This window comes from Colias philodice, chromosome 24 (genome assembly GCF_061535455.1).
Source record: "Colias philodice isolate Cphi_HAF_F1 chromosome 24, ilColPhil1 Martin Lab GWU primary, whole genome shotgun sequence".
NCBI classification, from domain to species: Eukaryota; Metazoa; Arthropoda; class Insecta; order Lepidoptera; family Pieridae; genus Colias; species Colias philodice.
The window spans coordinates 4,705,549-4,727,582 of NC_143109.1; the positions used below are offsets into that span (position 1 = coordinate 4,705,549).

At 33.0% G+C, this 22,034-nt stretch overlaps 1 protein-coding gene across 4 annotated transcripts in view; it reads right to left on the bottom strand.

Annotated features, from left to right (window-relative positions):
* siz (Brefeldin-resistant Arf-GEF family protein schizo) overlaps positions 1–22,034 on the bottom strand; it is a 189,516-nt gene that overhangs the window by 57,569 nt on the left and 109,913 nt on the right. The window contains exon 1 of one of the 4 annotated variants that reach the window (XM_089710203.1): positions 11,512–11,701. The exons of 2 other annotated variants lie outside the window; for them this stretch is intronic. The gene's annotated coding sequence lies outside the window, so the exon portion shown is untranslated. Of the gene's footprint in view, positions 1–11,421; positions 11,702–22,034 lie in introns of those variants that run through there. One more of the 4 variants, XM_089710202.1, reaches the window with a different exon arrangement.

Genomic DNA, 22,034 nt, shown 5'->3' on the forward strand with positions numbered 1-22,034 from the left:
ATTAACTTCAACGCACGCGTTGTTTCTTCAAATGAAATACATACTTCATACATTGTATTAACAGGATTTTGTGTTACAATTGAAAACGATATCTTTATTAAATGATAAAAACTGAATAAGACATCACAGTAGGAAAAATAGCAATTCTCCACAAAACTACCTCATCTATTCTATAATATAATAAAGCTGAAGAGTTTGTTTGTTTGTTTGATCGCACTAATCTCAGGAAGTACAGGTCCGATTTGAAAATTTCTTTCGGTGTTAAATAGCCCATTTATAGAGGAAGGCTATATATCATCACGCTAAGAACAACAGGAGCGGAGACACGCGGGAGAAACCGCGGGGCGCAGCTAGTCACTTATACAATTTCTAAGACAATATTTTATAAAAAGGGACGTAAAAATGTAAACAAGTCAATCTACACCTGTATGCAGGTAACAACTACCAAATAAAATATTTTACATTACAAATTATATTAAAAGAATTTCGTAAAATAAACGGCCTCAACCCACACCAACGTCCAACGCCCACTAAAGTTTTAAGGGACCAAAAGGTCAATTCGCCAACTTTTGTATAAACATTCAATCATACAATAACTTGCCAATAATTGATTTGGAAATATTGAATTTTGTTACAGTTGCCAATGAAAATATTATGATTCCATCGAGTGTATAGTTTATTGGGTTACCGTTTACCAGTAATATATACGTAGTATTTTCTTAGAAAATACTACGTATATAACTTACTGGTAAACGGTAACCCAATAAACTATACAGTGTGATTGATTTAACGCGTGTATTATAAACATTACAAACAACAGAAATTAAAAGAAAATGTGGGATCAATATAATGAATAAATCGGGTTTAAAATCCGTTAAAAAATCTTTAATTACTAGCACGTAATACATTTTGCATAATAAATTATGAATACATATGTTTTATATTGTTAGACTAGGTATATAAATTTTAAAGCGTCCTTTTGCAAGCTCTATTCAAAATTTCGCTTAAGAAATTCATATTATTATCTCGAATTTCCTGAGATATTAAACACAAAGTCATTTAATTGTAACTGAATGTAACAGTATTGTCGTGAAATTTTCACTTATTATGTTGAATGAATTTCAGGAAAATCCTTATTGGAAAATCTAAAGCTAACTTCCGTACGTATTCTTAGAAATTTCTTTGAGTCTGTGTTCATGAATCAGTTAAGGGATCTACTTTGTAAAATATAATAGCGATAGTTATTTAATCTATATACCTATGCGAGAACTAATGAAAACTCGAAATTGTTATACTCAAGCAATATAATTATTTATGCTTAATTGGAAATATCCAATAAGTCCTGTTTCTACATCTAGTTTTAATCTAAAATTAACATAAACCCTTCTGTAATGTTTAAAGTTATAACAAACATATTCAAGAAGTGTATTTAAAACTAGGTTTATTTATTATAATAACTCCAGGAAGATTCCGAGTCATCGACCCACTTCATTCGTTTACAAACAGGTAGGAAATATCTCATCACGTCTTACTCAGTTTAGCAGACACTTAGCTGAAGTAGCTACGGATAAACATATGTGTATGTATGTCCGTACGTTGCGCATTACTTGTCTAAATAAGAAACTGTGTACCGGTTTATCGCACATGCAGTTTCTTCCGGACTTCAGGCGCTTTCAAATACAAGTTAAAAATTTATTAATTTACTTTTATATGGTCAAATGAAACTATGGTATAACTATATTATACCATGATTTTGTAATTGTGGTTGATTTATCCTATCCTGTCCTACTAATATTATCAATGCGAAAGTTTGTGAGGATGGATGTATATGTAGGTATGTTTGTGACTCGTTCACGCAAATACTACTAAACCGATTACAATGAAATTTAGCACAAATATAGAGGGTAACCCGGATTAACACATAGGATAGGTTTTATCCCGGAAATCCTAAGGGAACGGGAATTATTTGTAAACGCGGGCTAAGCCGCGGGCGGAAGGTAGTAGATAAATAACTATATTATGATGTACCTGTGCCTTTTGCAAATTCCTTATTCTTTAATAATTATTTATTCCTTAATAATAATATTATAATTTCCCAAAGTCCAAAAATATAAAATGTTGTAAGATATGGAACAATTCAACGCTCTGAAAATACAAATTTGGTTACAAATTTACAAATGCTTGAAAATCCATACATTTCATACAATAGCATGTAACGAGTGTTCCGACTTTAGTTCTTTTGTCTCTCGTGTTCTAGTAAACCCTAACTTAATAATACTGCCGCTTTTTTAGATGTATTCAATTCGAGTAACTACGTAAAAAATATAAGCGAGTGATGTTCAAATAATACTTTATTTTCGAGATATACAGAAAATTACAGACTAAGCAGCTTATAAAGACGAGTAAGTATAATAATTGTAGAGATACTTGTTTCAAACAGGCACTTTATTTCATTTCGTATAAATTTTATCAGAACCGAGTTTTATATTAACATTTTCCTGTTTTTAAGGAAAAACTTATACAAAATATTCGTATTTTTAGTAAAATATCTATTTTACACGTACGATTTGTAAATTATAATACACGCGGTATATATAACAATACAAGTCCTACACAAAGCTCCTTACCTTTTCGGCTTTTCTTTACGAAGGTATAATTCACACAAATCCTATTTTATACGATTAAATCCCGTACAAGTTTTATAGATATATTTTTGGAAGCTTTATACGACATATGAGATGTAATAAATTATAGGTGTTTCAAAAGAAGTAAAAAAGACGTGTGGCACTCGGGGACTGCCGCGGTAAAGCTATTGCATGCTATGCCTTCAAGCCACACCTCCGAGCCCGTCGGAGTGGGGAGCGTGAGGTTTTTCGTTACTAAATTTCTGGATTCGGTCCCCGCGCTCAAGGCCCGCGATAGAAGCTGTGCAAAATGGTTTTGGATTCTGATGGAATTACATACCTATGATGGTGACTTATTTACTTGTGAAATACAAACAATTAATCAACTAAAACAATTTATTCAAAAGTACCCATAATCTATACTTTTAAGTATACATACAAATTATTTCAATTGATTAATTCTAAACACCTCACTAAGGCTATCTTCATGACAATATCGAAATACAACCACTAAAATTACCACACTCAATTGAAACACAAACACACTCACTGAGTGTGGTTTACACAAACCACTCAAGTGAGAAAGGGAAAGTGGCCTCCGCATAATAGCAATGCTTTCTTGACATAAATCATGTTGTACGAATATGACTCTTATTGTATTACTATTTGTACTCGATCGTAACTCGAATGAGTGTATTGTGACAGGTATAAAATAGATGTTTCAAAAGTAAATTCTTTATTTATCTCTCTGGTAATACAAATTTAAAATAATGTTTCTCTACTACAAACCTAACAAAGAAAGGAAAGAATTGTCACTTAGCATAAGTGGTATGAAATAAAAATGGCGCTGTAGTAATAAAATTACAAAAATTACATTGGTGTGGGTGTATAATTTAAATATCAAGAAAGGGAAGCTTTTAAACAAATATTTGTCAACAATATCTTCCATAAAATTACAATTTTCTTTCAAACTTCGTCGCTATTTATAGGTTAAGCTGTGACCAACCCACGTTTTATTTGATATTCATAAGAACGCTTGAGCTCAGTTGGGAATTGATTAAATTATCTTTATCCTTGCTAATATTATAAATGCGAAAGTGGCCTTGTTTGTTTGTCTTTCTTTCGCGTCGCATTGGAGCGATTTAATAGTATAATTTTTGTGTTTTACGATAGTAAGGAGGATATAGAGTGATTTATAGGATACTTTTTATCACGGTAAAACATCTTACTCTTATGGAAATTTCCTTTAATCATCAATTAAGTGCGTTTAATTAGTAGGACAAAAACTACTAAGTAATAATGAAACCTATAATAGTTTTATTTGCATTATAATTATGTATGATAATAACAAAAAATAATACATTCGAGATGCGCGTGAGTTAAACAGAATTATATGAACACTTAGTAACTATATTAGTGATTATGTTTGATCGTTTATCACCAAGACGTGGACAGCATATATCACTTACTATTATAGGAGTCGGAAGCGTTTCATATTGGTTCTATTCTGGTAATATCTATACATAAAACATATGTTTGTAGAGAGGAAATTATAACTCTATATTGCTTGTAAATTGTTAACGAAGAGGATATTAACCTCAGGGAAGGTAATATTATGTTATACCTAAAAAGACGTAAATTAATTTTTTAATCCGTATTGATCAATGTCATGTCTCGAAGAATAAAGATATAAAAATAAATTCAGATGGATAAAAAACTAAAATTTAATGATTTAACATTTTATGTTGAGGTAAAAATGTTTCTGTTCAACATTTATTAAAAAATTATAGGTATGTAAAGTTATTTTATCAAATTTGCATGCAAACTCTGCGAGCTAAAAATAACTTGTTATTGAATTGTGAAAGGACATCCATACTAATATTATAAATGCGAAAGTAACTCTGTCTGTCTGTCTGTTACTCAATCACGCCTTAACTACTGAACCAATTTGTATGAAATTTGGTATAGAGATATTTTGATACCCGAGAAAGGACATAGGCTACTTTTTATCCCGGGAAATAGGATAGGTTTTATCCCGGAAATCCCACGGGAACGGGAACTATGCGGGTTTTTCTTTGCCTGCGCGGGCGAAGCTGCGGGTGGAAAGCTAGTAGGTATTATATAAATGCATACACTTTACACTGCAATACAATATTAACAACGAACCTGCGACCCTAATTACCGTGTGTCTAGCACATTATGTAAGCAGTTTACTGCAACATATACTCTGTTTAAACATTCATGTAGTGAAAATACATTTGTATATTGGATTGTAAAATATCTTTATTTTTATCTATAGTGGAAAGTATTCCAGAATAATAAGGAAATCAGTGAACTACAGAGAACAGCCCCCCTATGCAAGTGGCTTTCTGTTAGCGTAGCGTTCAATAGAATAGACTACGAATGTATGAGATTGACGTAAACTGTAGATAAACTTATCTACAGTTTACGTCAATCTCATACATTCGTAGTCTATTCTATTGAACGCTACGCTAACAGAAAGCCACTTGCATAGGGGGGCTGGTATTAAAATATGATTGGCCGAATTTTATCCATACAATTTTCACTAGATAAAGGTTCGTACACGTAATATACCTACAAAGTATAAATTGATATATTACTCAATTCTAAAATTGACACAGATATAGTCCTAACATCCGATGGACCGGGAAAGAGAATAAAAATCAAAACCCAGATTGATTTTTTAGGTACGTCATATACATATAATATAATATTACAAACATTTATTTTCTAAAATAAAAACCTTTCCGTACCAGTTATATAACAAAACATAAAAGAGAAATCCACGAGAATTCGTATAAAATCATAACAACCACATGCAGTAAGCAAACCGCATACTTTTTACATGTCCGCGTCACACATGACGTTACGCCACGTAAAAAATACCTTAATCTCTGCTTACCAGATACGCAAATTTCAAGCTTTAGTGAAATAAATTTCGCAAAAATTTTTGTTCAATTTTTCAACAGCGTAATTTGATATTGAAAATAGGAGCTGCGAGATCGCTGTGTATTTCTTAAAGTACACTTTAAAAGTGTTCTACAATCTAAATGTAATTGAATTTTCTTGTAAAATACATAGGTACTTGTGAACTTACATACAATTATATTTATTTTATTACAACTATGTACTAAATTCTCCTACAAAATATTGTCATATGCACGTAAGATTACCTCACGTCTTAGGGTAATTATTAAAGAGCAAACAAGACGAGTTTTAAACGTGCTCCTTGTAATATTCAGAAAATTGCTGATTTTATTACCACTATACGTTTCTACGTGTCTAATTGTCTATAAATAAAATTATTGCAAATTCTAAACGTAAGATATGTTCAAATAAGTCTTTTGTTTCTATTATATTGTAAGTTGTAAATAAAAAATAACCGAATATTTCTTAAGTACTCTTTCTAAACATCATAAAGAATCATTTTTTAAAGAGAATTAGTAACTTCAGTACCTAGGTAATGTGACTACTTACTGTGATAAATTATCGGAAAATTATTATAAAAAATATGAAACACATAAACGAAATATTCAGTGTAATTAATTAACTTATTTAAAAAGCACGATTTGCAAAACGCTCAATTTTTGCAACACATTGATAAGAACGTCTTGTGACCTAACCTGTAAAACCGTTTCGCAATCAGGGAGATAAAAAAGGTTATATTGGTAACGACCTGTGTTTCAATAACCAAATGTGATTATTTTAAATTCAGTTTCTTTCAATATTTTTTGTATTATTATGTTTATTAACATTTATCGCGTTACAAAATCAATAGGAAAACATTTAATAAATTATTTAGAGCATTATATTGTTTCTACGAATTCGTAGATATAATCGTTAATATAAAGCATTTTGCCAGTTAACAAGCCCCACTTATTTAATTGAATCCATTCTTCAGATTACGTTTGGCAGTTGTATTATTAGATCCGATTTAAAAGACATACCTTACCTAATGTAAAAAATAAACACGCACACTTATTCATTCATCCCTGCATCAACAAATTATTCCAAATATTGGTAAGTACACGAATCGACAATCGACATGACAAGGAAAACTTGCAAAATTCGATGTCAATGCCGCAAACGATCTCAGCAAGTGTAAGTGCGAAGGTGATAATCTGTCATTGATCAAAACCGCTGACACTAAGTTGGATTCCAAACGCCAAACTTCCTACTCGACATCTTCCGCGTGGGTTGACAAACCTTCAAAACTTATCTAGAGTAGAGGTCCGCGCCACGCCGGCGTGCCGCCGCCGAGAGACCCCGGCGCGCCGCCGCCGCCGCCGGGTCACAGAAAAATTGGCGCCGAGTTCAAATTTTGCGCGCGAACCATGTGTCACGCACGCGTTGTTGTCTACAACACGGCAACGTCGCATCAAGTAGACAATGTCTACTATATCGATGCCAGATGTTTTACTCCAAAAGCTAGCCAAAAAACACTCCAATAGATTTATTGATGAGGATGACGACGTCGCTCAAGAGTGTTGGAGATATTTGGCTACGGCTAACCCTTCAGATTACAGAACAAGTCAAGAACAAAATTTCATCATGCCAACATGCTATGGAACGAAGTATACTGAAACTAAGAAGAATAGAAAAACAAAGGAATGTGGACATTCGCAAGAAAACCAAACTAACAGATGCACTTAATTTTAGTTTGAAACAAAAGTGGAAATGGGCAGGACACCTATCTGTAGATATAAAGACGACAGGTGGACATATCATACCACTAAATGGCAGGGCCCAATCGGCAAAAGGAAAGTGGGAAGGCAGAAGAAGAGGTGGGTGGACGACATAGAGAACATAGCAGGCAAAAACTGGATGCGTATGGCCCAAGATAGGGATCTTTGGTACAAGATGGAGGAGGCTTTTACCCATAAGGGGCCACCTAACAATGAATAGATAAAAAAACTAAAATGTCATATGTATATGTATTAATTATTAATTGTAAGGTGGAATAAATAAAGCTTATTATTATTATTATTAACCCTTCAGATTTAGATGTAGAGGACAACATTCTTAAGTTCTCGGAACAAAAAAAAGTTGTTTTTCCTTAGCTTGCCGGATTAGCGCGATCGCTTCTATCTATCTCAGCTACAAGCACGCCAAATGAAAGGGTTTTTTCTGTAGCTGGGCTAGTCTTAACTGCGAAGAGATCGCGTCTAAATCCTGCAAAGTTAACGAAATTATTTTTATCCATGATAATATAATTATCATATCATAACATGATTTGTTACAAATCAGTAACATTCATTGCTATGCAGACGACAGTACGGGGGATGCTCTTTATCCCGGCCGTGCAAACACCTCAAAGGAAAGCCTCAATGAGAGTCGAAACAAACTTGTGTCTGAAGTCGAGTCTTCTCTCCAAGAAGTCTCGGATTGGGGCGAACTTAATCTTGTCGAGTTCAATCCCCTAAAGACACAGGTTTGCGCGTTCACCGCTAAAAAGACCCCATTTGTCGTAGAACATCGGTTTAAGAGTATATCGCTGAAAATCGGAATCCTCGGAGTTGAAATCTCGAGTGACGTTCAATTCCGCAGTCATTTGGAAGCGAAGGCTAAATTAGCCTCGAAAAAACTTGGTGTGCTCAGTAGATCGAGACAGTACTTCAAGCCGGCCCACCGACTTCAGCTGTACAAGGCTCAGGTGCGACCGCATATGGAGTACTGTTCTCATCTCTGGGCCGGAGCCCCACAGTATCAACTCCTTCCTCTTGACCGCATCCAACGTCGAGCAGCTCGAATTGTCGATGACCGTAGGCTTTCCGATAGGCTCGATCCACTGTCAGTGCGAAGAGACGTTGCGTCTCTCTGTATACTGTACAGAATCTACTATGGGGAGTGCTCTGAGGAATTGTTCCACCTTTTACCAGCCGCACAGTTCCACCACCGGACCACACGCCGTAAAAATCAGTTCCATCCGCACCATCTGGATGGTTGGCGCTCCACCACTGTCCGCTTCACCCGCAACTTCCTTCCGCGTACGGTGAAACTATGGAACGATTTGCCACCTGCGGTGTTCCCGAACAACTACGACATTGGGGCCTTCAAGAAAAGAGCTTATTTGTCCATAAAAGGCCGGCAAAGCACCTGTAACACTTCTAGTGTTACAAGTGTTTATGTGGTGACCACTTAACATCAGGTGGCCCACCTGCTCCTTTGCTTGCTCTGACATAACATTGCCAATAATTATTGGCAATGTTTATAATAAATTATCATGTTCATCACTAAATAGTTAAGCTACTTGATTTTAATAAAAATATTTTTTTTATTAAACTTAAAGAGAGATTTTTCTACTGTCCGCCCACCCCCTAATAACTTTAAAAATAACTAGCCCACGCCGGCGACGCCGCGCCGCGCCGGGTGCCGCAGCCGGCGCGCCGCCGCTGGGCTTTTGGACTGCGGCGCGGACCTCTAATCTAGAGGCCTTTTACATTTGTATCGAATGAAAAATTGATCTGATTTGTGATGTTTCAAACTTATTTTGGTTATAGAGGTAATAGAGGTTATAGAGGTTATAGAGGTAATACTAATGGAAAATTGATTTTAAGTTACACAATAAGATAAAGGTATGTAGCTTGGTCAATATCTTGTTGATACAGTTATTTTTTATTCTATTCTAGTTATCTACAAATATTCTAGAGTTAATATGTTTGGGTTTCTTGGAAACCACTTACCTCTATATAGGTAAGTGATTTCCTAAGGCGTAAAAAAGTCCGGTATTACCCGCTGACAAACCATGAACAACGTTTGCAAGCATAGGTATATCCTACTTCATTAATTATTATTAACTCGAAAGTTTGTAATGATGTAGAATAGAATAGAATTCATTTTTTCATGTACATGATGTTACTCCTAAATTCAAAAAGGGGTGTAGATATTATTTAAAGTTAGGTTATATTGCGAAAACACATGCTACTTTGTACAACTCGAGTAAAGTTGTTAATATAATACTGAACATAACACAGATTACTAAATACTTACGTGAATATAAAGCTAAAGCTAGTTATACAATATCCGACTTATATAATATCACTCCTTTAAACAGTACAAAAGCACTATATGCCCATTGTGTAAGCTCTTTAACCAGTCAGTCAGATGTCCTTGTTTATCCTTAAAGTTAAGAGGAAAATACCCCGCAAAGATTTTTATCAAAAAACAGCATTGTTTGTCGTTATAAAAGAATGAAATCAAAACTGTAATTATTTGATAAGATCCCTTTTACGTCCAGAATTAAAAGGAAAACAGGTCTAAATAATTAATTCAACAGACGCCTTCTTAATTACTAATTATGCTTTATGTGTATTGTTTTAATAAATTCTAATTATTAAATTATAAAAAACACATTTCAAAAGAACTTCGATAAAGTAATCTTGCTCGCCTTTTGTATAGTAGTTTAACCAAGCGTGGTTAAACTGAGATTTGATCCTTAGACCACAACCTTATCTAATAAGTTGACTGGGGCTTTGAAGTTTTGGTAAATGTTAAAATATGTACTTAATGACGTTTCAAAAGTGCTTCTAGAAGAAGTCTAATTGAATAAATAAATGTTTGAGTTTTTTTGAGTTTTTTTAGCACCTAATGATACAATTTCCTTGGTATTTAAAATAATGTTTTTTTCATAACTAACACAATTTTATTTTTTACATTTGACTTGAATTAAATAACGTAATAAGTATAATAAAAGAAAAAATAACTATAGTTAAGCGAACAATGAAGCCACTGAATAAATTACGCCCATTATTTATAATTGTAGTAATTAAATAATTTTATTGTCCGTTTATTTATAAAATCGAGTTGAATAAATATATAAAATAACTCTACCGGGTATATAAAATATCTAATAAGATTTGAAAAATATTTTCCTCCTATAATTACTTTAAACATCAACAATTCCAAGAACTGGCATAAATGACTATTTAAAATCTCTATAAACCATCGCAATGCTCAACAAAATTGCAACAATAAAATCACAACATTTATATTGCAAACACACTCGTGTATAAAAATGATTAACTTTCTCCAATAGAGTGTGAAGTGAAAGAAAAATATATTTCCAAAGATAAGGCGTGAGAAAATTCCATTTTATCAAGATTCAATGAGATAAATTGACACGTTGCTTGCTTTGCTCAAGAGTTAGAAAATCGTGTCAGTATTTATATTATTGAAGGGTTTATACTTGCTCATTGTAGGTAATGTTATTTAAAAAAGAGCAAAAAAACAAATTATTTTGCAGTGCCCAAAATCCCAACTAGACGTAGAGTTGCTTGATGTAGAGATTTTGAGTAAGTCTTAAACTTAGGGTGGATAATTAGCAAGAACAGAATGTAGAAAATGGACTATAATTACTGTAACTTCCAAGTTCAGAGGACAGTAAATCATATAAGAAAAAATCAAGTCATACTATGATATAAAATCTCAAGAGAATTCAAAGTAATGATACGTGTAAACAGATCACTTTCCTAACTCCAAGACTAAGGAAAGTCACCGTGGACAGACAATTATGTGGGTACAGAAATAATTTTATTTCGAGAACACATCTTATCGTAAACATCAAACGTTCAAGGAGATTCAGAATCCCACTCAACGCTGTAAAGCCTTCTAAAATTAGTCACTACCAATTCTGACTACACCTAAGTTATAAATATGTACCATTATGTACGAACCGAGTTGCGTCAACAGCCTGAAGAAATACAAAAACGACACGAAAAGACAAATTCAAATTATTTTAGATATCAACGCTAATTAGAAATACAATTATGGTGCAAACCGATAAAAAAGGAGGCAGGTAGCGTGACGATAACCGAAGGAAAAACGTTCGAGATCACTCCTCGTGTTTTTGCTAATCCGCACTTATAACCTTGGATATTCCAGTGTTTAAGCACAATATTTGTTTCTGCACTGTTCACTTCACTTGAAACCACTGATTACGTATTTAATTGTTTTTTTTTGCACGAGCGTTATGTCGACGCGTGCGGCCTCTATGCGCGGCCGTGAGCGACTGATGTCGCGTGCGCACACAGCGAAATGTCGCTTACTGAAAGCGACACTCCTGCGCATACAACCGATGACATTTTCTCAGCAGATGCAATTCAGCGCTAATTCGCTTAGAGATGCGAATCCAATGCTTTCTACGACAGTCAATTTCTTACACCAAATCTGTGTCTCGCTTGATTGATGGTGAAAACTGAAACGACATTTCAGACAATCGATATCACACGATTTTTTGTGAAATTCTTATACAGCAATAATAAATAATAATAATCACGCATTATTTGTACACATAACATAAATTTTATTTAGATTTCTCCTTAGACATTGTAATACTATGCCTGGATTGCTTCATTAAAACAGTAATTAAATTAAACGTACATTACCTACAATATACAAACATCCATACTCCATAGTAATATATTGATGTCTCTATCATGATCATTCATCATCATTTAAGAAACAATAATTACTTCATATTACATTATGAACATGAGCCCTGGAGCATCATTTGCAACTATAACCTTTTAAATCACATTTGGCGAAGAAAACTTGTAGATAAAACTATAAAGGCCAAGAGATAGGTAAATAAGTTTATTGCTAACTATACAATCTTCAGCAATTACGATATACCATCCAAAGGTCAGATAGATTAACGGTCATTACCAATTACTAGAAATTTCACAATCATATTTTTTTTCATTCATATAAAATCAAAGATGAATTCATATTAAAAAATGTATTACAAAGGTAAGAAAAAATATTTTATTTAATCGGATCTTGTTACCTACTCATAAAAATATAAGTTTTGATATATGTATTATAAAACTTTGTTATGGTCTACACCAGTCTACACTCTACCATTCCCTAGTGCGCATACGATTTGCTCTTCCTTAACTATCTATTAATTAGATAATAACTAATATCTAAAATTAGATAATAATGGTCGATAAAACTTAATTAAACAGGTAATTTCATAAATCCTCGCTCTTCTGCCGTATAACACAGATAATATCTTATCAAATTCATCCCAATACATAATAGTGTACAGTTAATTATTATCAAAGATAGATCATTTTGTGAAAAAAAGATAATATACTTATCAATTAAATACCATTACTTTAACGACATTCTTTCGATAACATAACATGGCACCTATATAATTTACCTAATGTCTTCTTAATGCAGGTATCTCTTTACCATACTCATAATATAAGAAACAATAATTAATATAGTTAAAAAAAATAAAAAGCATGCATAAACCCATGAAATTATAGTCACAGATCCTTGATATGATCATCGTAAGATGTCCCTTCTATAGTAGGCCAAAATCAAGTTACAAAGAGTCGTTTACATACAGGTGAAGCTAATAAAAGTGTCTTAAAAAGCGTGTTACATAATACGACATACACTGGCAAAGTAACTCTTAAAAAAACAACAGATTTACCAAAACCCAACGGGAAATTCCACATCCGCGAGCGCCATATGCTTTCCCTGCAGTTATTAATCCTTAAAACCTTATAAGTTTCGGTCCATCTGTTGCGTACATGCTCTGCGTCATGCTTTACAAACATAAAAACACCTGTTGCTTCACAATAGCCCAAGGTTAGTTTGAAGGTCAATGGCACTATACTATGGTTTTCCACCTATTGTATGAAGTATTGCAAATAATAGACATTATGTATGACAAGATAAACAATCTAAAAGATATCAGAAGTAATTGAATGATTAAAATTTCGTTATAAAATTTATTGACTTCTATGTAAGAACCCTTATATTCTTTACGCTTCAACGGAAAATAAATCAATGTTTTATAGACTACGGCTTCGCTGTTAATTAAAAAATATCAATTAAGCGTATTAATTTTTCATTAAATTATAAGTATCTTTTAAGAACAATCTAATTGCCTTGTAAATAAAATATTCAAATTACTTTGCTGTATCTCATTTTTATTATGGAGTAGGCGTAAGGTTAACTACTTAATTTTTAATGTAATTCTATTAATGTGATAAAAAAATTGTGGAGGCAGAATTACAAAACGAAAACAGAACCGAACGAACAACTAATATAAAAACGTTGTTCTATACATGTTTATTAATTTTACACACGAGTATTATTTCATTTTTTTTTCATTTAAACTCACTACAGATATCCATCAAAATTGTAGTTTAGATAACGTTGCTTCATCGACACCAACGATTATATACTAAACTAGCGGTCCACCCGGGCTTCGCCCGTGGTACATATTTATGTTTTCTCTACATAAGAACCATCCTCGTACTTCAAGGAATATAATAAAAAAAGAATTATCGAAATCGGTTCAGCCGTTCTCAAGTTATCCGCTTACCAACACATTTTGGGATTCATTTTTATATTATAAGATAGATGTCGTTCAGACAAGACGTTCAATCAAATAGCAGATTCAAGCACATGGCGGCGACATCCATACTGCCTGAAAAATTGTAATAAGTTTTATATTTACCAATAATTACACCGTCATAATATGCATGATTGCCATCATCCTTGCGTCACAACTCACAAATCAACAGACTTCCCGGTTCCATTGAAAGACAACAATTAAATAAACGTTACGCAACATTAGCTGTCTAAACAAAAAGCGATGTTATACAATTAGAATTCGAGCAAAAAGTTAAATGTAACGGTTAGCGAAATGCAATCAATTGATGAATTACGAAGCTATAGCTATAGGCAAGTGAACGTTGTCTGCAAGGTCGTGGCAACCGGTCCCTGGCCAAATACAGCCTCTCAGGTATTGGGCAACTATATGCGTGGAATTGAATTATGAGCGTGGACACGGAGCCTTCAACTTGCCCAACCTTACACTGGCGTCAAATGTCAAATTTGGACTGGAGAGGATGCCGTGGAGGTGTTCTCTAATTAGGACTTTGAAATATTTTGTTTGAGCTATAAAAAAATATTACCTACGTGCAAGACCATTTGACTACTTGTTGATAGAGTATCTGATAGCTCAGTAAACACTCCATGCTTTATATTTTCATAAAGGACCTAGTAGTGACTTTAACTAATAAATAATCCAAACAGAACATATTCAAAAGCTGTAGCAGTTAACACCATATCTTTCTCATATAAGTACGAAATTTGCATAGCAAAAACCGGCAGGTGTAAAATATTTTTTACCGCAGTAAGCTACAATTTCATTACCCGCAACGCATCTCAGAAAACAGGAAGATACTCCCTTGAGCGTGAACATCGATAATGTTTGTTATTCATCAAAATCAATTTCATAAATTACGTTCAAACAGCTGGTATTGAATTTAGACCTTAAATACATTAACATAACAATTTACACGATAAATTTAAAATGTAACGAATCGACTTAGAAAATACTAAAAATTACTAGCTGCTTTAAATAAAAAATAGCCAATGTTACTAAGGAAAGAAGTCGCTTTTCAATGGTGAAAGAATGTTCGAAATCGGTCCAGTAGTTTATGTGTGAAAACATTACAAACATCACACAATAACACAAATGTTTGCTCTTTAATATTAGTTTAGATTGCAATTATAAAATTAAATAACGATGTAATATACAACACTCATTGTATCTAGGATAATTCACATATCTATTACCTAGCTACTGTATACTCCATGTATGAACGCAAGTCAAACAACTAGAAAGTAATTTGCATTTTAGTGCATACACTCACTATTTATCCTAGATATTACAAGCTAGACGTTGGAAGCTGCATATTTACCCAGCTCACTGCGTCAAGCAAAACTGTATTTGCTCAGTAATTGGATAGACGCACTCTAATCAACCGAAATGTGATTACAGCACTTTGGTAAAACACTACAGTTGATATTTGTACAGATCATGTTAACATAATATGTATTTAATGGTTAAAAGAACAATTTTAAGTTTGAAACAATTAAACCGGTTATACGAATTAATTAGCTGAAAATAGGAAATCTAGCTGTATCGTTGACAAGTAAGGAATGGAAGTAGATAAAGTTGGTAAAATTCCAGAAGAATACAATAAATGCTATCTAATAAGCTGTTCTCATACCTAGTCATTTTCTAAACTAAGTTACTTCATTTCGGTGAACTATAAAAATATCTATTTTACCTCGTACGATTATTTAATAACAAGCATCGTAGTGTGAATAAATAGACCTTGCCTAGGTTCCTTTTTAAAACATTATAGTTCACTATAAGTAGTTAGAATTATATCCTCAAATGGCAACATATAAAACATATTTCTACGAAGAATAAAAATAAGATCCAAGTGAATCTAAAATTAAACTTGCAATCCAATGTGGGTTAGTAGGTACATAATAAGGCCTGCGCAGGCGCCAGCGCAACGGTCAACGTCATTCCTTACTGTATGTAAAATATGTATATTAATCGAAAGCATTATACATAAACGTTCGTATTTATATGATGTTTTGAAAGCTGTCTGGAAAATATTGTGACAAAACGTTTTTTTAATCGCTATACGCTGATAATGTCAATCAAACCAATCGTAAATATGGGTGATGAAACATTCTTCTTTTTTAACAATTCGAACATTTGATAGAAAATAATAATGGTCAGAGGAATATAAATCTGTGTTTCGCTAATCATTGCTTTTGTACGTACTTAATTGATTTTACAATCAGAATGTATTGCATTTTAGCCATTTAATGACATTAAATTAACGATGCATTACACCATCAAGAGAACTGAGAAGGAAGTATAACATCAATTGTAAATTTATGTATATTGTAATAATATTATTTCATTATTGTACCTACACCTAAAAAATCTCAGAAGCATTCGCAAAACGTTCTGCAAGCGATCTCCATACAGACAGACAATATAACAGTTACATATGAAGTCTTGTAACTGCAGGTAAGTGGTAAATAACCGGGTGACCATTACGCGCTATATTTCACAACTTTCGATGTTCTCCATCTCGCTTACACGTACGCGATGAAAGAGAGAGGGCGCGATGAAAGCTCCGTGGACGTGATCGGACTGATTTATGCAGTGTTGCATAAAATTGGTGCAATACATTGTTTAAATAGACAGATATTCGCCAGTATTATTGACCGTTTCGCAAGTTTTCGTTTTATGTAGTAAATATATTGAAACATTTATGTGGTTAAAGTTTGTAGTGAAATAAGACGAGCGCTTGTAGGTCCCCTTTTACTGAAATATTAGTTAAGTGCCCTAACAAGAATTTCAATATTAGCACAAACATGTTTCAAAAGAAACACACACACATTCATTGACCAACACACAGACATTTTTCGAAGAATTTTGCTATATTATTTCCTGACTTAAAACAAACAGCAACTATAGCCTTATAATATCTGCAAACCAATGAAGTACAAAATTTGAACCAACCAGCCTTCAATACCAATGCACTATAATATTATATATATTATAGCTATTATTATAGATATATTATAGCTATTAGCCCATACAATTTAACTACTACAGTTACGCAAACTATAAAATCGCCACAAATTATACACAACTCAATCTCTGTCACTATGACTGAATGTAGTTTGCTATTTCTTGATTTACATAATTAAATATTGCGTTTATAAACTACTTTTAATAGTTAAGTAATACGCGTAGTTTTCTTTGCAAGTTATAATAGTTCTTCATTCAACAGGTACTTTTAAATAATATAACAACTAATCTCTGAACAGATTACAAATAATTAGTTCATTTTACAAAATAGAGATGTTATTTGCGATTATTGTTTGATGATTATTTCACGCTAAATTTTGCTCAAATGGAGCAGACACTGCTTTCTTAAAAGTAATACCTTACCTTAGGTACCTACTTAAAATGACATTTTATGACCCATACTTTCATTTCGAAAACTTCATTGAACTACATTTAAGTTCATAAATACCGAATCAAAAGTGGATCATAAAAATATTTGCGAAACCAATAACTTGTTTTACGCCATAGCATACTTTAAAAGGACTGATTTTTGTTAATATCGCAATTAAGAGAGCATATAATATTACAATTAAGTAAATAAAAGCAAGCTTACCTTTTTGGAATTGTTTCTTCTATATCACAATAATACAATCTCCTGCTATACATTTCTCTAATATAATATCTTCACCACTATTAAATGCTTCACAAATCTCTTTATAGTGATAGTATAGTATCGTAATATATAATAGTCAATAATTTATATTTCATATACTATGTAAACACAAAATTCTTAAAAACAAATATTCAAACTAGAAACTAATACAAATTTAAAATGTATCTCTAGCAAATAATATAAGGAAAACACAAAATGTTCAAACTAATATCACATATCACTCTTTCACTTTAACAACTTAATAAAACCCACGAGGAGAGGAAAAAATAGTCAATATCTCCATCGAATAACACCATAAAAATTGTCTTTTATTCGGAGCACGTATTGAGTTCTTTGGCTTACCCTAGAACACGTAACACTTCACTTATTTAAAGAAATTGTCCAGTTTAGAGCTAACGAAGCTCTATTGAAGATTTTGTTCAAATCTCAAATACATTTGAAATTACACTAAACTATTTTAAAAGTAAAATTTACCGTGTTTTATCTTTGAAATGTTATAAAAACCGACGACAAGTTTGAACTTATTAAATTTAATTATTGCAAATATTTTAATAGATTTATGTAGAGAGCACAGTTAAAACTAAAATACACTATCTATTATCTTTGAAAGTGAGAATAAATAGGGGCGTCAAGTTTTGTCACATTATACATCAGATGGGCGTTTCCTATTATATTTCATTCATATAAATCCTATGACAGTACGTTTGTCCTGCAAAATCTTAGGAATGAGTGCATTAGTTTGTTATATAATCCTAGGATAGTTTAGAAATTAGAACATATCTAATTCATAGGTTACACGCTCAGTCTGGCGTCAGTTCAGTCCATCAGTTTGATCCGGCTTAGACTGATGCCGGAATGATGGATGAAAAACACGGTTATTATTATGGTATTTTTGTCATTCTGAACCATCAGTCCGTCAGTCAACCGGTTAGACGATAATTCTCCCGTCATTCTGAGCAGACTGATGGACTGAACTGACGCCAGACTGAGCGTGTAATCTATGTCTAAGAGAAATGAAAGGTAGTGCTATTAGAAAATGCATACGTGCCTCTACACAATGTGTAGTTAATAGTCAAAATATTACAACAACTTATTACAATAGTATCAAAAAAGAAAGCAGATTTAATAAAAATAATTGTATTGCACACTTTTGCAATGTAGACTAGAATTAATACCTACTCTCATTTAATTTTCTAAATAATGGTACATATATCTACATATATCATATTATCAGGACCAACATACACGTAAAAATACATTCCACTTTTCAATATTTTACATTTATGTAGATGGAATACACCATAAAAATTCAAAAGCATGTTATGTTAATTGATAAGAGCACTCTTTCCTCTTTATAATTATGTGCATTGTTTGCTCCTAAAAACCATTAATACATAGTACAATTTATTCTATCCTTCTATTATTTAAAACCGGTTTTACAGCGAATGAATATACACACGTGTCCACGTGTCCGCTTCCACTGGGCGTGGGATCCTGGAAATATACTTTTCCATTCATATTCAACTTTCCAATTATTGTTTTTCATCGACGATAAGCGGACGTTTAAAAGCTGCATATACATCTAGTTATTTTTATAATTGGTGAAAAGCGGACGTATAAGAGCTACATACTTATATCCCGCCTGATAGAGCGCTACAGACAGTATAAGTTTTTCTCGTCGCAGCTTAGGTACCTTATACCTATTCTGTATATCCTATTATTGCTGTTTAATTCCCTGAGCATACACCTAGTTCTAATAAATACATTGTAAAATATAGCAGAATTATATTTTTGGTTTATATTAGCAATCTGATAAAATAGAGCTCAGAATATAATTATTTTTCTGCGGACAAAATTTTAATGAAAATCTACCTTATAAAATAAAGACAATCTCAACTAAGAGGGCATTGAAAATCTCGAAGTAACAAAGTCCAGATTCAAACAATGATAACAAATTCGAGATATTTTTCCTTTGTCGGCTCCAGTAAAGTTTTAACTCAAAATAATTATATTCATTTACAAGTTTAAAAGGCGGAGAATATCTTAGAGTTGAAATCCAGAAAACAATTTTCCGGCCATCCTTTTAATAATAATAAAATATATGAATAATAAGGAATGTTATAGAGTATTTTCTTAGATGATTAATCAGTTAAACAGTACCATTAAAAATGTGTACCTCGGGAACCGGTAAATACCTTTCTTAATAATGAAATAAATTCATACAATTATATAATTTGTTGTTGCATACCTATGAAAATTAGATTGCAGTCTTGTCGGGAACACACATCTTAACATTTCCAATTGTGCCAAACCACCATAAGCTATTCACACAATATTGGTTAACATACTTTAATACCTATTATACTTGTATATAATAAACCTATTTCATCAAATTAGCTAGCTTATAAATTAGCTAGTGAAGATACATCTTACACAGATATCCAAACACGGAAGTTATGTGTTGAAAGAGTTGTTTTTGGTAAATAAAGCTATTTTTATGAACTGGGTTAGAGCTTAAATGTTGTTTACTTTTATAGTTGTTGATACTATAACCCTTTTGTAAAGTATATCCATGTTAGTGAACTTAGCAGATCATTTTTAGCAGATCAAAAAAAAACGTGAGTTCTTATCACGTGCAGTTGAGTTCTACAGTTCCTGATACTTTTTAGAAATACTCGCGTAAAATGAAACACTAGAAAATTTATTTATGTCATATTTCATCACGCCGTAGCACCATGCCGTAGCATCATGCCGTAGCATCACGCCGTAGCAAAACGCCGTAGTATCATGCCGTAGCATCATGCCGTAGCATCATGCCGTAGCATCATGCCGTAGCATCATGCCGTAGCATCATGCCGTAGCATCATGCCGTAGCATCACGCCATAGCATCACGCCATAGCATCATGCCGTAGCATCACGCCGTAGCATTACGCCGTAGCATCACGCCGTAGCATCACGCCGTAGCATCACGCCGTAGCATCATTCCGTAGCATCACGCCGTAGCATCATGCCGTAGCATCATGCCGTAGCATCACGCCGTAGCATCATGCCGTAGCATCATGCCGTAGAATCACACCGTAGCATCACAGCGTAGCATCACGCCGTAACACATGCCGTAGCATCACGCCGTAGCATCACAGCGTAGCATCACGCCGTAGCATCACGTCGTAGCATCACGTCGTAGCATCACGTCGTAGCATCACGTCGTAGCATCACGTCGTAGCATTACGTCTTAGCATCACGTTAAGCTGGGTCCAGGTCGGGTTTTTTCAAATGTCGTTTGTTAAGGTAAAAACGCCAGAACTATTTCTAAAAAGTATCAGGAACTGTAGAACTCAACTGCACGCGATAAGAACTCACATTTTTTTTTTATCTGCTAAAAATGATCTGCTAAGTTCACTAACATAGTATATCCTACATACTATAGAGTTAAGAAACTAATAATAACTAATCCTTAACGTATAATTATATTATTATAATAGATTCGAACATATTTATAAACAGAATAACAAATCAAAAAACAAGTCAAACATATTAGGATCACAATTCTTAAAAAATATTCGAAATTCGGGTCCCCATTATTTCACATTTCTACCCCTAAACACGGATCATTACCCATAATATATTATGTAAGTATATTTAGACAAGAATAATAAAGCATCATTTATCTAACGAGTAAACCCCGAGGAGATGCTTATATCAAAAACGCTACCATTAGTCTTGTTACACGAACTATAGTTCAGTGTTTTCATTTATAAATAAGAAAATCTCAGCCATATAAAACCTTCGTGAACATGCGATTGCTACATTAAAAGGATAAAATGAAATTTATTTTTGCTTAAAAATAGAGTAACATTAAATGCAGTAATGTTTCCTTGTTTTTAGTTTTGTGTAAGTATTATAAGATAAGAAATATCATTCCATTTTTGCCTAGTGTTATTTATAGTTATAAGTATATACCTACTTTTAGTAAAGTAAATATGTACTTTAATTAAACAAATAGTAGATATAATATGAACGAATTAGGACGTTATAAAGAACAGACCTATCACATGACGACGCAAATTCAATAAATATTAAAAGCCAAATCACTATCCAATTAATCTTAAGAATGTCATCCATCTTACCTAATTCATTATTTTACGCAAAATTGTCTCGACATTTCCATCTCTATGATGGCAGATGGAACGACGTGTCCGATTTTAAAAATATTTCACTGTTAGATTTTGTCCATTTATTAAGAAAAACGATAGGCTCACACTAAGACCAATAGGAGCGGAGCAATGCAGGTAAAATCAT